A 12,235-nucleotide genomic window follows, 5' to 3' on the forward strand; every position below is an offset into this window, starting at 1 on the left:
CGACTACGTGTCTGGGACCATCCATGTGGCACCTGCTGTGTCTTTTCCAAGTTGCACTTGGTGTCCCAGCGTTGTGTCAGATGTGATCTGTTGCAGATGAGGGTTACCAGGAATTTGCTCATGGATCCCAGCGCGCCCTTTCCGAGGGACAATGGACCTGATCTTTATCAATGTCTGATCATAGATAAGAGTCATATATTTCCTTCTCTTGGTATAAACAGTGTTTCTCAAAATACAGGATATATGTATATGTACAGCTGATTCACTTTGTTATAAAGCAGAAACGAACACACCATTGTAAAGCAATTATACTCCAATAAAGATATGAAAAACAAAAATACAGTCTGAGGCCCATCTGCGTGAGAATGCCGTGGGTCACTTTCTAAACATGCAGGTTTTCAGGTCCCCCAGGACTCATACTCTCAGAACCATGCTAATTTGTTTAGGAGATGCTGACGCGCTCCTGTGTGAAGTGACCCTCCTAACACCTCTGCTTCCCATTTCTGATCATGTTAACTCTTACAGGGCAGGCTCCACGGCCACAGGCTGTCTCTTAAGCCCTGGTAGAACCATTACCTCCTTGAACAAAGGAACAGGAGTTACTGAAGCTTCTCACTGTGAAGGGAAACAGGCCGTAAACATGATTAAATGCCTGCCCTCCAATATTTTCTCCTTCCTGCGCCTGGATCTTGCGCACCTCCAAGGGCACGGAGCGCTTACTCCACAGTGATGCTCTGGGATTAAGCCCTGTGAGTCTGAGTCCCGTGGTCTTTGAGGCCTACAACTTATCTCCTCTAAGAGCCAAGCAGAGAGGCTGGGTTACAGAAAGCAGCAGAAGTCACACTAGTTCAAGATTGAAATCTGAAGGTCACTGCCGTCTGTGTATAGGAATCAGAACTGAGTACTTTAGTGATGGCTACACGCTTCTAAATTCCAGTTTGCCCTTATTCATATTGGTTTACCAGCTCTCTGTTCAATATTTATAATCCTCAGAGGATCTAGGCCTCCCTTGGGATGCTGGAAGGTCAGGCAGAGTTGAAATGGTGGCTCAATCTCTTATTATTTGTGTGATCAGAGTCACATCACTTAAATAACATCTCTCTCTGGGCCTCAGTTTCCTTGGTTGTAAAAGGGGAGTGGTAGTGATAGTATTAACTCATTGGGATATTTCAAAGGTAAATTAGATGATGTGTTTAAATCAAATGGCACATATGGATGCTTGATAAATGGCAGTAGTTATACGTGTTTAAAAAGATGAGAGGGGGAGATAGAGGGGAAATTAGACACTGGAGGTGGAAACTGTATCTGAGGACAGCCTTGGTAGGAGCCATCAGCAGCAAGAACCTCCAAGGGACCTCTTGGCTGTGTTTCACATCTTGCAGATCTGATTACTATCTCTGACTTTAGAGATTTTCCAGTTTAAGACAGAAAACACGTAAACATGAAGAATACATCATAAGACTTTAAAAATAGTGAACAGGTAAACAGACACACGTATGCCTGTTATACCTGCCTGGCCGTCCTCCCCTGAGGAGGGCAGCCTCGTGGGGAGAGGGAAAATTGCCTGAGTGAAGGACTAGAAGGCACTGGAAGGGAAGCTGGGCCAAGCATCTCAGCAGGCGGAGGTGATTTTGGCAGCAGCATTAATGATCCCCTGGAAGAGGTGGGGAAGAAAGCCCTGCCCATCCCCCTTTCCAAATTGTAAGTCAAATTAAACGCTTGTCTTTACCTTTCAGCTGGAAAAGTGTGACCCTATCACACCCAAGGGGCTCCAAATGTGCTTTTAAATAGAATCCAGCCTCAGGTTCCTATGATCTGTGGATAATTAGATCATAAAAACAAGCAGGAAATATGGCTGTGCTTTCATTTTTCTTTTTTTTTAAATTAATTTATTTTAATTTATTTATTATTTTTGGCTGTGTTGGGTCTTCGTTGCTGCACGCAGGCTTTCTCTAGTTGCGGCGAGCAGGGGCTACTCTGTTGTGGTGCGCGGACTTCTCATTGCGGTGGCTTCTTTTGTTGCAGAGCACTGGCGCTAGAGCGCGCGGGCTTCAGTAGATGCGGCGTGTGGGCTCAGTAGTTGTGGTGCATGGGTTTAGTTGCTCCGTGGCATGTGGGATCTTCCCGGTCCTTGGTTTGAACCCGTGTCCCCTGCATTGGCAGGTGGATTCTTAACCACTGCGCCACCAGGGAAGTCCCTCATTTCTCATGAAATGATTACAGATATATCTTCTCACTAGGAAGTAAGACAAGAGTCCAACATGTTTTCTCTAGAGTAATGGAAATAGTGCTTTGAGAAACCTATCTACCTTGGTGGAAATTTTCAGTCATTTTTTTCCTTGGACTTAAAAAGTTTTTTTTTCTCTAAAGAAAAATGGTATTGATATCTAGTATATGGCTTATGTTTGTGAGTTTCCACTGTGGAGGCCTAGAGGCTCTATGTAGGGAGACAGAGCTGTGTTTGGTGCCATCCTCTAGCCCACTGATTTTCAAAGCCCTAAGAGCCTCCATAATAAAGCTCCGAAGACTCTGTGTGGATTAGACTTTCCTAACCTTGCCCTGAAGAATTCCTTAATGTTCGACCAGCCACGATAAAGCTGTGTTTGTCAAACCTGTGTTTGATGCTGGGCAAACCTGTGTCCTTACCAGTTTCCTGACTCTCCCTCCAGAGCTTTCTGGCAACCAGTGAACTGAACCAAAGTGGTTCTTGCTTGTCTTACCTTAAAACTCCATTTGTCAAACAGCAGTTGCACAAGGAAAGGTCAGCACTTTATGTTCTGAGCACTTAACTTTAATCATTTCTTACAGTGGACAGGGTCCAAGAGGTTTTCAAATTAGTCCTTAAATGTAAGGGAAAGAAGGTCGGTCGTTCCATCAGGAATAAAAATCTGGTGCCTGGTTCTCCTTCCTTGTTACCCCAGTCCATCTCCACGTACTACTGCATCCTAGTAGAAACGCCACAAATCTGCGTCCAATCAACAGATCTTTACTGAGCATTTACTATATGTCAGACATCTGTCGAAGGAGTAGCTAGGTTTCTCCTTGTGATTTATTTTGAAAATTATACACACTTGTACTCTTATTATTTTTTTAATAACAAAAGTGGAACATGCTCATTGAAAAAAATGTCAAACCACACAGAAAAACAAAAAATGGAAGTTCCCTTATCTAACTCCCCAAGGATAACCACTGCTAACAATGTGTATAATTCTTCCTATCATTTGCTACACTTTGCTTTATTCATTCAACAAGCTCCTGCCTACTTCTTTCCATGTCAGCATATGCAGTAACCTCAATTTTTTCAACTCCTTCTAAGATTTTTATACTATACATGTACCATAATTTGTATACCTACCTTTTCTCGTATTGATGTACATTTAAGTTGTCTCTATTGGTTTACAAATAATGCTGCAAAGAACATTCTTGAGCTTATATCCTTAGGCACTTTTGTGAGCATATTTGCGGGGTTCCTCTGGAAAAGTGGAATTGCTGGGTCTAAGGGTTTGTACTTAAAAAAATTTAAGATACCTCTAATTTGCTTTCCGTAAATATTGTGTTGATTTAAACCCATTAGTGGCATACGAGATAGGCACTATCTTTAACTGATTCCTACATCAAAGTGGAATATTTGAAGGCCTTGATACCCTACCGAATCAATAATCTATCACTGCTCTTAGAAAAAAATAATTTTTGGACGTGCCAAAGAGCATCCACTCATGTGGTGACCAGTGAGATGCGAGGTCATTGTTTTCCAAGGGCAGGGAGAGTGCTTATCTAAACATACACCCCATTCCATGGACTCTGCTAACTGTTCCTGCCTCAGCCCTCAAGGTCCTCCTCCGCCCATTTCTGCTTAAGATTCACTATGGCAGGAGGTTTGTGTATAAACAAATAACACAACACAATGGCTGCCCTCAAAGACCTTTCAAAGTGACTTGAGGAGACAGAAACACAGATGGCTAAAAAACAAGCTAAAAATACATGTCAGTATATAAAAAGCAGCAAATAAATATAAATAGCATCATTATAGCAGTTCAGAGGAAGGAAGGAAAACAGTGGGCTAGGGTGTCCAGACTTCATGGCAGGGATGTGGTGTAGGATTTGTGGATTTCGCAGGTGGTGGGGAGGTGTGCTTGGGGAGAAAACTGTAAAAACCATGAGTAAGAACCAGCTCAGAGAAGAAGGGAGATTCCTTGAGAGCGTGGAAAATAGCAGGGGAAGGGCACATTTTTATCTTGCTAGGGTGTGACTTAACAGTACTTGAGATGATTAGAGATACTTGGCAAAGATTATTTATTGATTGATTTTTTTGGCATGATGGGAGTGGTGTAGGAAGGTCATTAAGAATCTGAAGAAGCCTTTCAGAGCTCTTCTCAGAAAAGAACCCTCCGACTTACACACACACAAGCTTGGCTACATTTCAGGGAGCCCCTATCCCAAGTTGAAAAACTTTTTAGTGTACCTAAAAAGAGTTGCAACTCAGGACAACATCTAGAAAAAAAAAAAAGTCAGCCAGGTATATATATATATATATATATATATATATCACATAAAAGTTGTTAGGCGATGTAAGATGTAACTAATAACTCATTTATTCATGAATCGCCAGACTCTGAAGCAGACTGGAAACAGGTGGGTAACAACTTGTTAGGAGACCGCTGGCTCTTCCATGGCTTCAGTTTAGCCAGCGTCAATCGGTGGAGGCGATTCTCTGCCTTTTTCAGGAGAAACGATCTGAGCTGAGGGAAACCAGGCTCTTGAAAATTTGAATCAATGGGATTATTTACGCTTGCATCACAGGAATCCACTCGGAGATGCCCGGTTTTTGCTGCAGAAAAGATACTGTTGCTCCCCACCCCCTCCTTTCTTTTTGACAGTCAGTTAATAAAGACTCAACAATAAGCAGCTGCCGGTGATGTCATGTGGGACTTTGTCCACGGAGCTTATATTTACAAGCTCCGAGCAACCCCGGAGCCGCAGCCCTGGGAGCAGCGGATCTCCGCAAACTTGCTCCGAATTCGCGGCAGGAACTTTTGCTGCCGCTTCGGCTGTTCAGAAAAACTGCGCGTGTTCTGTGAGCCCGGCCTTTTCAGGCTTCACAAATAAACAGAGGATCAACCCGGGAGGAAATGTTTAGCTGGAGAGAGTTGTTGCAGTTCCTGTGTTTGTCTCCAGGACTGTGAGATGTGTTGACTGCAGAGCTGACAAGTAAGACTGTTGGAATTTTAAAAACTCTTGTAACAGTTTTTCGTATTTATACAGCTTGCTTTGCTTTTGAAGTGAGATGGTGATGTGTACGTATTTCTCCGGGCTCTGTCACTGCCACAAGTTTGCATTTGTTTCAAGTAGTAATTACAGTGCGCTGAGGTTGAGGGGGTAGGTGCAGAGGACTCGGCACATAGATAACAGGGTACTGAATTCCTGATCCGCATTTGCCTCTGCAGGGAGGTTGGCAATTTTCTTTCTTTCTTCTTTTTTTTTTTTTTAATAAAAAGCCACCAAACATACGGAAACTATTAGGTTGACCTAGGAATTTTAATAGAAAACTGTAAAGACTAATTTTTAATCAACCAGTGTGCTGGAAGGGAAAACCCACTCTTGATTTTCATCTCTGATCATTCCTGTGGTTTATAGATTTCTAATATGGGCGTGTTGTTAAATGTCTCCTGTCCGTCTTGCCCTACACCCTCCCCCCCCCCAACGCATGCACACACATAAGCTCATTCATTCTCAGGGAGTTCGAAAGTATAGACGAATGTTTTGAAATGGAAGCCGTTTCTATCTGGATTTCTTCCCTTTAAGTACCTGGAGAACTGTTTGCTGTTCTGACCTGTCTTCTGGGAACCTGAGTGCAGGTACTGCTGAAAAAGTTCAACTTTGACACTCCGCTCGGTGGGGACGTGAGAGCCACATCCTCGCTTTCACTTTCCTCCCAACTCTTTCAAACTCTCCAGATATTCTTTGGGGAATAGGAAGGGTGGGATCTGTGTGCCGCCAGCCTGAACCCGGGCCCCCTCTCATCCCGGTTGCCCTGGACCACCTGGAAGTTCTGCGTCAGAGCCACGTGGATGTGTCTTTCTGCTGCATGCTTCTCGCTGCTGGGTTTGCACCTGAGCGCCTGCGGTGAATTCAGCCCCTTGTGATCAGTAGCGCACCCGGCTGATGTCTGCCGTCCAGTCCTGACAGCCCTGCTGCGCGGATTGGCGAGCGGCCCTTAGTCCGTTACCTCCTGCACGTGAGCCCCGGGACTCCGTACAGGAGACCCAGCTGTTCCTCCATTCAGCGGCTCTGTCACCAGCCCGCAAGAGCTGAGACAGCCTTCCCTGCCTTTCCCTTTTTCTCTGGTCTCAGAGAATTGTAAGAAGCCAGTGTCTGAAAACTCCTAAAATATTCGACTGTTTTCCATGGATTTCTAAGGTGGGCAGCCTCCTTCTCCGTGTTCGTCAGCTCCAGATTTTTCCATCAGAGCACACTCTCTTGCATAGGATTTTTTTTTTAATTTGATTGAAGTATAGTTGATTTACAATGTTGTGTTAATTTCTGCTGTACAGCAGTGACTCAGTTATACATATATATATATTCTTTTCCATATTCTTTTCCATTATGGTTTATCACAGGGTACTGAATATAGTTCCCTGTGCTATACAGTAGGACCTTGTTGTTTACCCATCCTATATATACTAGTTAGCACTGGATATGTTTTATGTATTAAAGCTCAATGCTTTCTGTGAATTTTTACTTAAAGAAAGGGACGTGCTACTAAAACAGTTTCCAAACCATTTTTCAAAGCTTATCTTTTGCAGAAGAAAACCTGAGGCATGAAGAGGGGAAATGATTGGTCCAAAGTCACCCAGCAAGACCGTGGCAGAGCTCGAACTAGAAACCCAGCCTCCCGTGCTTGTCCCGGCATGCATTTCACATTTCAGTTCTTCCAGGTTGTAGAGGAAATAGGACTCACGTGTGGTTCCTAGCCTTCTTGCAGGAGCTGGGCTGTGTGAAGGTGTATAGATGAAGGTGGTCTGGTGAAGAGAGAACATTCCTGTTTTGTCTTTGGCTCTGGTTATGTTTCGTAACAGCTCTGTTCCTCATTATTTTGGCTAGAGAACCAAAGAGCACTCGGTGATTATTTGACAGTTGACCTAAAGGCAAGCGGGCATTTCAGGCAGTGGAATAGTACAGAATGCACTTTGCATCAGGTGCAGGTTGAGAGACCGAAGGTGGCTCTGACATTTTGTGTTTCTGCTTTACTTGCAGGTCTCAAACTTCTTTTATTGACCACACCTTACTTGTCTTCCCCCTCTCTGGGGCTCCTCTTGCCTGTGGAAACTTTACCCTCTCATGGATTCTTACCCTTCACCCTCATTCTCTCACTGCAGCCTGGACCTCCAGTGCTCACATTCAACTAGATTCCACTAACACCCTGCATTCCTCTTTTTCTCTGGAGCCTTCCTTGCCCCTGACACCGCTGCCTCTGGGGTGCCTCTGTGGATTCCTCAAGTTGAAGTGATGATTTTCTTCTTTGGAGCCTTCTTTGGTATCCTGTGTTGATTTTTGCTGTGGGATCTGAAGCTCTATGCTACCTAGTTAAGAACCTCTTTCCCTCAAAAGCTAGGGCTGTATTTCAATACTTCCTATATCCACGGCACCTAGGACAGAGTATAGGAGTTCAATGTGTAACAGCAAATAAGTAAAGGAGTGAATTGCTTAAGTATCCCCTTGCCTGCATCAAACACCCATGCCTCTGCACACGGCTGACAAAAACATCATGTAAATGTGCTGAGTGGCTTGAAATTCTTCTTCACTCTGGTGGAAAGCTCTCAGTGCCAGACCCCCCGGTATGCAAACAAGGGCTATTCCTGATGTGATGCCACCAACCTCCCGGGCCTCATTTCTCTCCACTCCCTCGCATGTACTGTGTGTCTGCCCTGGAGGTTCCTGGCGCGACAGTCCATCTATATCTTCCGTCAAGCCTGAGGGGCAGCAGAGTGGAGCGATTGAGGCCTTGGGTTCTGGAACCAGACTGCCCAGGCTCAAGTCCGGCTTTCATCACTGGCCGGCTTTATGATCTTGGTTAATTCACTTGGCTTTTCTGTCTCAGCTTTTCATCTTTAAAATGTGTCTAGTAAGAGTGCCTACCTTATGGGAGGATGGGGAGAATTAAATACATTAATATAGCTAAAACGCTTAGCTAAACACTTAGCTACACATCGATACAGCTAAAACAGGCAGAGATTTAAGTACTGATGAGTATTAGCTGTTATCATCGCTGTCGCCTTACCAGCGCCCATGTCCTACCCCGGACTTAATGAATCGGCATTTCCAAGGTGTGATTCAGACCCAGGAATAGTTAAAAAGTTCCTCAGATGATACGGGTGGGAATTCCTGTCTTAGCTACTGGGAGCTGCTTTCTGTTACCTAAACATGCTGGGTTTGTATGTTCTTTAGCACCTCAGTGTCTCTACACTCTTGCCCGTGGCACCTCCCTCTCCACCCAGTTTATCCTCCAGACCCTTGCCGAATCTGTAATCTCACGCCTAGCTGGGCACCTGGCACAGAGTGAATTCCCAACAAACAAATGATGAAAAAAAAAAATGTATGAATGTGTGCTTGATGGGTACTCTAAGAGAAGATTTGAATTTTCTTCCCCATAATCTCTACTGAGTGATGACCGTATACCAGGCACATTTCTAAACACTTCGCAGGTGCTGTCTCATCACGATCATTATACTCATTTTCCGGGCAAGGATGCTGAGGATCCGGAAGGTGAGGTAACGTGCGAAGGTCACATGGGCAGTAAAAGAGGCAGATGCAGGATTTGAACCCTGAGCCCACACTCTTAATCTTTCATTGCACGGCTCTCTGGACACGTGGAAGGCGGTCTTTCTCATGAGCTTTTCCTATGGTGGAACTTTGATTTTCCTTGTCTTGCCCTGGACTGATGGTACTGGAGAGCAGCAAATCAGATAAAGACCTCAAGGTACCAGCCGACTGAAGTGGTGGTTCACATTTTCTAGTCTTGCAGAGGGTCAAAGCCCATGCCCAGCTCTTGGGTATTTTTTGTTTTTCTCTGAATCTCGGACAAGAATCCCCTTGCAGGTTGGGCCGAGTTTACGGCTCAACATCAAGATTATTTGCACTCTCGGTGTATGCGTGGGTAGGCTGGGTTCAGCTTGGTCAAGAGTATAATTCAGGGGATTTAGATTAAAAAAAAAAATTTGGAAGTGATGGTTGGCCATTTGGTTGGTTTCCGGAAAAGTTTACCAAGGGAAGTGGTGGTGTCTTGTGATAGTGGGTTTAAATAGCCAGAATGGTTGAGGTTGAGCACTGGCAAGTCATAGAACCAGTTAAACACAAGATACCTTATAGCCTTATTTTTCTCTACTTCTCTAATTCTACAACATTTAATGCCTTTGGAATTTTAGATTCCCAATTGTGCTTTCTTTACAGATGAAATAATAAATCTCTTGGATACATAGAACATTACCCACAACATTTACTGTGCCCCCCATACATACTTGTCTAATGAAGTGTGTCGTGTCCTTCTGGAAGCCTCAATTACACAAGGTACTTCCCAGTAGTTACATAAATTAATGTGGTATTTTCAGGACAAGAAACCAGATCTCTCCTCTTAGAAATAAACTTTCTGGATTAGTGATTCCTTTGAGTAGAATTTGGATGCACTATAAGAACCCAATGGGCTGAGTTCAAGAAGAAAGTCCCAAACCCATTGTGGAACATAAGCTTGGATAATAATATGGCAGATACATATTATGATGTTGAAAGACGAGCTGTTAGTTCTGAAACGTGTTGCTGTCAAGATGTGTCTGACAAACTGTTCCACGAGGGGACCTTGCTTCATTTGACAAATTGAATCTGGAAACATAGAACACTGATCCAGGCCAATCCAAAAGATACGTCCTAAGTGGGTCGCATTTCCAGTGCTGATCTGTTTTTAGAAACTTAAAAAAAATCAAAGTAATACATGCTCATAATTTAGAAAACCAAATAGTACTAAAATGTCTATATAAATAATAACTATATATCATATGTATTTACATATGTCACTTGACATATATTAAATGGTAGTTCTAAAATGTTTACATATATATAAACAGTGCATATATATATGAAGATATACATATCTGACAGTCTTTTAGCTGCTTTTCCTGTACTATTTTTAAATAATGTTTTTTATATCTAGTTATAATGTCCAATTATTTACCTTGTATTATGATAGATTACAATATATATTTCTTATACCTCCTACACCCTTCCTGTTCTCCAGTGGAATTATATCACAGTTTTGATTAAATGTCTATTCAGTGCTTATTTTTATCATGATTGTAAATAACATTTACTGTTGAGTCAAATAATTTATTCTTGTATTTCCTTTCTCTTAAAAATATTTTTCCTAAAGTTAATTGCCTCATTTCGAACACTGACTTGGTTTTCTAGGAATCTATAATTAAATTTTCCAACAGCCATTTGACAAATGTGTCAAAGATAACTTTTCAAACATTCTTCTTATATGGATAAATTCTTCAGTCACGGTATACTGTTTTTTGTGTTTTTGTTGGGTCGGTTGTCAAGCAGGAGAAGTTAATTATTAGTTGTGACATATCGGAAGCAATTTAAAAGGCCTGTCTTCAACATTTCATTTATTCTAATTATAGTCAATTACTCATATGTGGGTAAATGGACAGAAACGATGTTTTTATTGTAGTTTGTAAATAACATTCATAATTTAGTTTTATGGTTCCATGGATACTCCATAGATTTTAGTGTAAGAAATAGCCTTTGTTTCTGAGTACCTTTGACATCTAGAATAGCTTCATCAGAGGACAGCAAATGATGCTTTATGTAATGTTATTTTATGAACAGGTAAATGAACGGCCCACTTGAAATGACACTTGAAGAGAATTTCTTCCCTTTCTCCTTTTCTTCTCATTTTTTCAGCCCAGATTTACATGATCAGGAATGTGAGATGCTTTATTATTGGGAGTAGTTAAAAGAGTTTACTAGAAAATAATTTGAAAGAGATTGTGTTTTTGGAGATTGCCAGTAGAGGGCCTTATTAAACTGAATAAAATTTCACATACAGACCAACGGCAATAGGTACCTTGTGAAAGAAGCCATTGTTTTTAGGATACTTGATTAATAGCAGGAAAACTACCAAAGTAATCTTTTTAAAGTGTATTGTATTTTTTTAAATCTGGAGAAATTAGAAGTCTTAACTTTTTTTTTTCAATGTTAGGGAAAATTGGAGAATTCAGATCATTCACTGGAGAATTCAGCCCATCCACCAAACCAGGACTTTGGATGCCAGGTCATAAAATCTGTAAATGACCTTTCTTTTGGAGTTGGAGCCCTGGGCTCTGAGCCTTTTGGGGAAATTAATATTGGCTGTTGAATATGCAGGAAAAACATGATGGTTCCCCTATCCTAGGGACAGTTTATACTCGCTTCCTACATTTGAGTGAGCCGCACTCAACAAAATGGGTTTTCTATTCCCTGCACCTGGACCAGAATCTCACTCTGTGGTATACCCTCGATTCAGACACAGGGAAAGAGAATCTAGAGGAATCGTGAGAGCTGGAGAGCCTTATTAAGTGCTCCATCATGCTATGTTGCCGTGAAGGAAAGAGTTGTGGGGACTTGAGCTGACTTTTCTAGAGTCATTTGGTGGGTTAGCACAGAGCTCTTCTCTCCCTACTCACTGGCCTGTTTTCAGCTTCTCCTACTCACCAAAATCTCTCCTTAGAAGGCTCCCCCTCCCCCTGCAACCTCACTGGGACAATCCCTGCTCAGCCTGAATGTTCCTTCCTCAGGAGAGCTTTCCTTGTTATAGACTCGGATAGCTTCAGGTACTTGCTTTGCATAGCACGTATCACTAGTGTAATTAAATATATGTTCAACTATTGGATTCAGAACGTCTCCCTGTCTAGGCTTTAGTTGCATAGGGGCAGAATCTGTGTCTATCTTGTTTAATATTGTAGCCGGAGCACCTAGAACAGTGGCTGGTAAATGGTAGGTGCCCAACAAATATTTGGTGAATGGACAAATATGAGCAAATTTTCCGACTTTAGTGCTTTCTCCTCTCCATTCTTACACTTCTGAAAACATTCCTTTTTACAACTCAACTGATGACATTCAAATCTCATGGCATTCGACATTCCTGTGGACACAGGGAACAAAGGCAAGACATTTCTTTTTACTGAACTTTTAATGATTGAGT

At 42.4% G+C, this 12,235-nt stretch overlaps 1 protein-coding gene across 6 annotated transcripts in view; it reads left to right on the forward strand.

The window, feature by feature from the left end:
- The window catches only part of NCKAP5 (NCK associated protein 5), a 1,103,171-nt gene that overhangs the window by 93,787 nt on the left and 997,149 nt on the right, over positions 1 to 12,235 (forward strand). For 5 of the 6 annotated variants that reach the window (XM_024114998.3, XM_055087144.1, XM_055087127.1 and 2 more), the window contains exon 1: positions 4,986 to 5,208. The exons of the other annotated variant lie outside the window; for it this stretch is intronic. The gene's annotated coding sequence lies outside the window, so the exon portion shown is untranslated. Of the gene's footprint in view, positions 1 to 4,985; positions 5,209 to 12,235 lie in introns of those variants that run through there. 6 annotated transcript variants of the gene reach the window in all.

This window comes from Physeter macrocephalus, chromosome 2 (assembly GCF_002837175.3).
Source record: "Physeter macrocephalus isolate SW-GA chromosome 2, ASM283717v5, whole genome shotgun sequence".
In the NCBI taxonomy this organism is placed as follows: Eukaryota; Metazoa; Chordata; class Mammalia; order Artiodactyla; family Physeteridae; genus Physeter; species Physeter macrocephalus.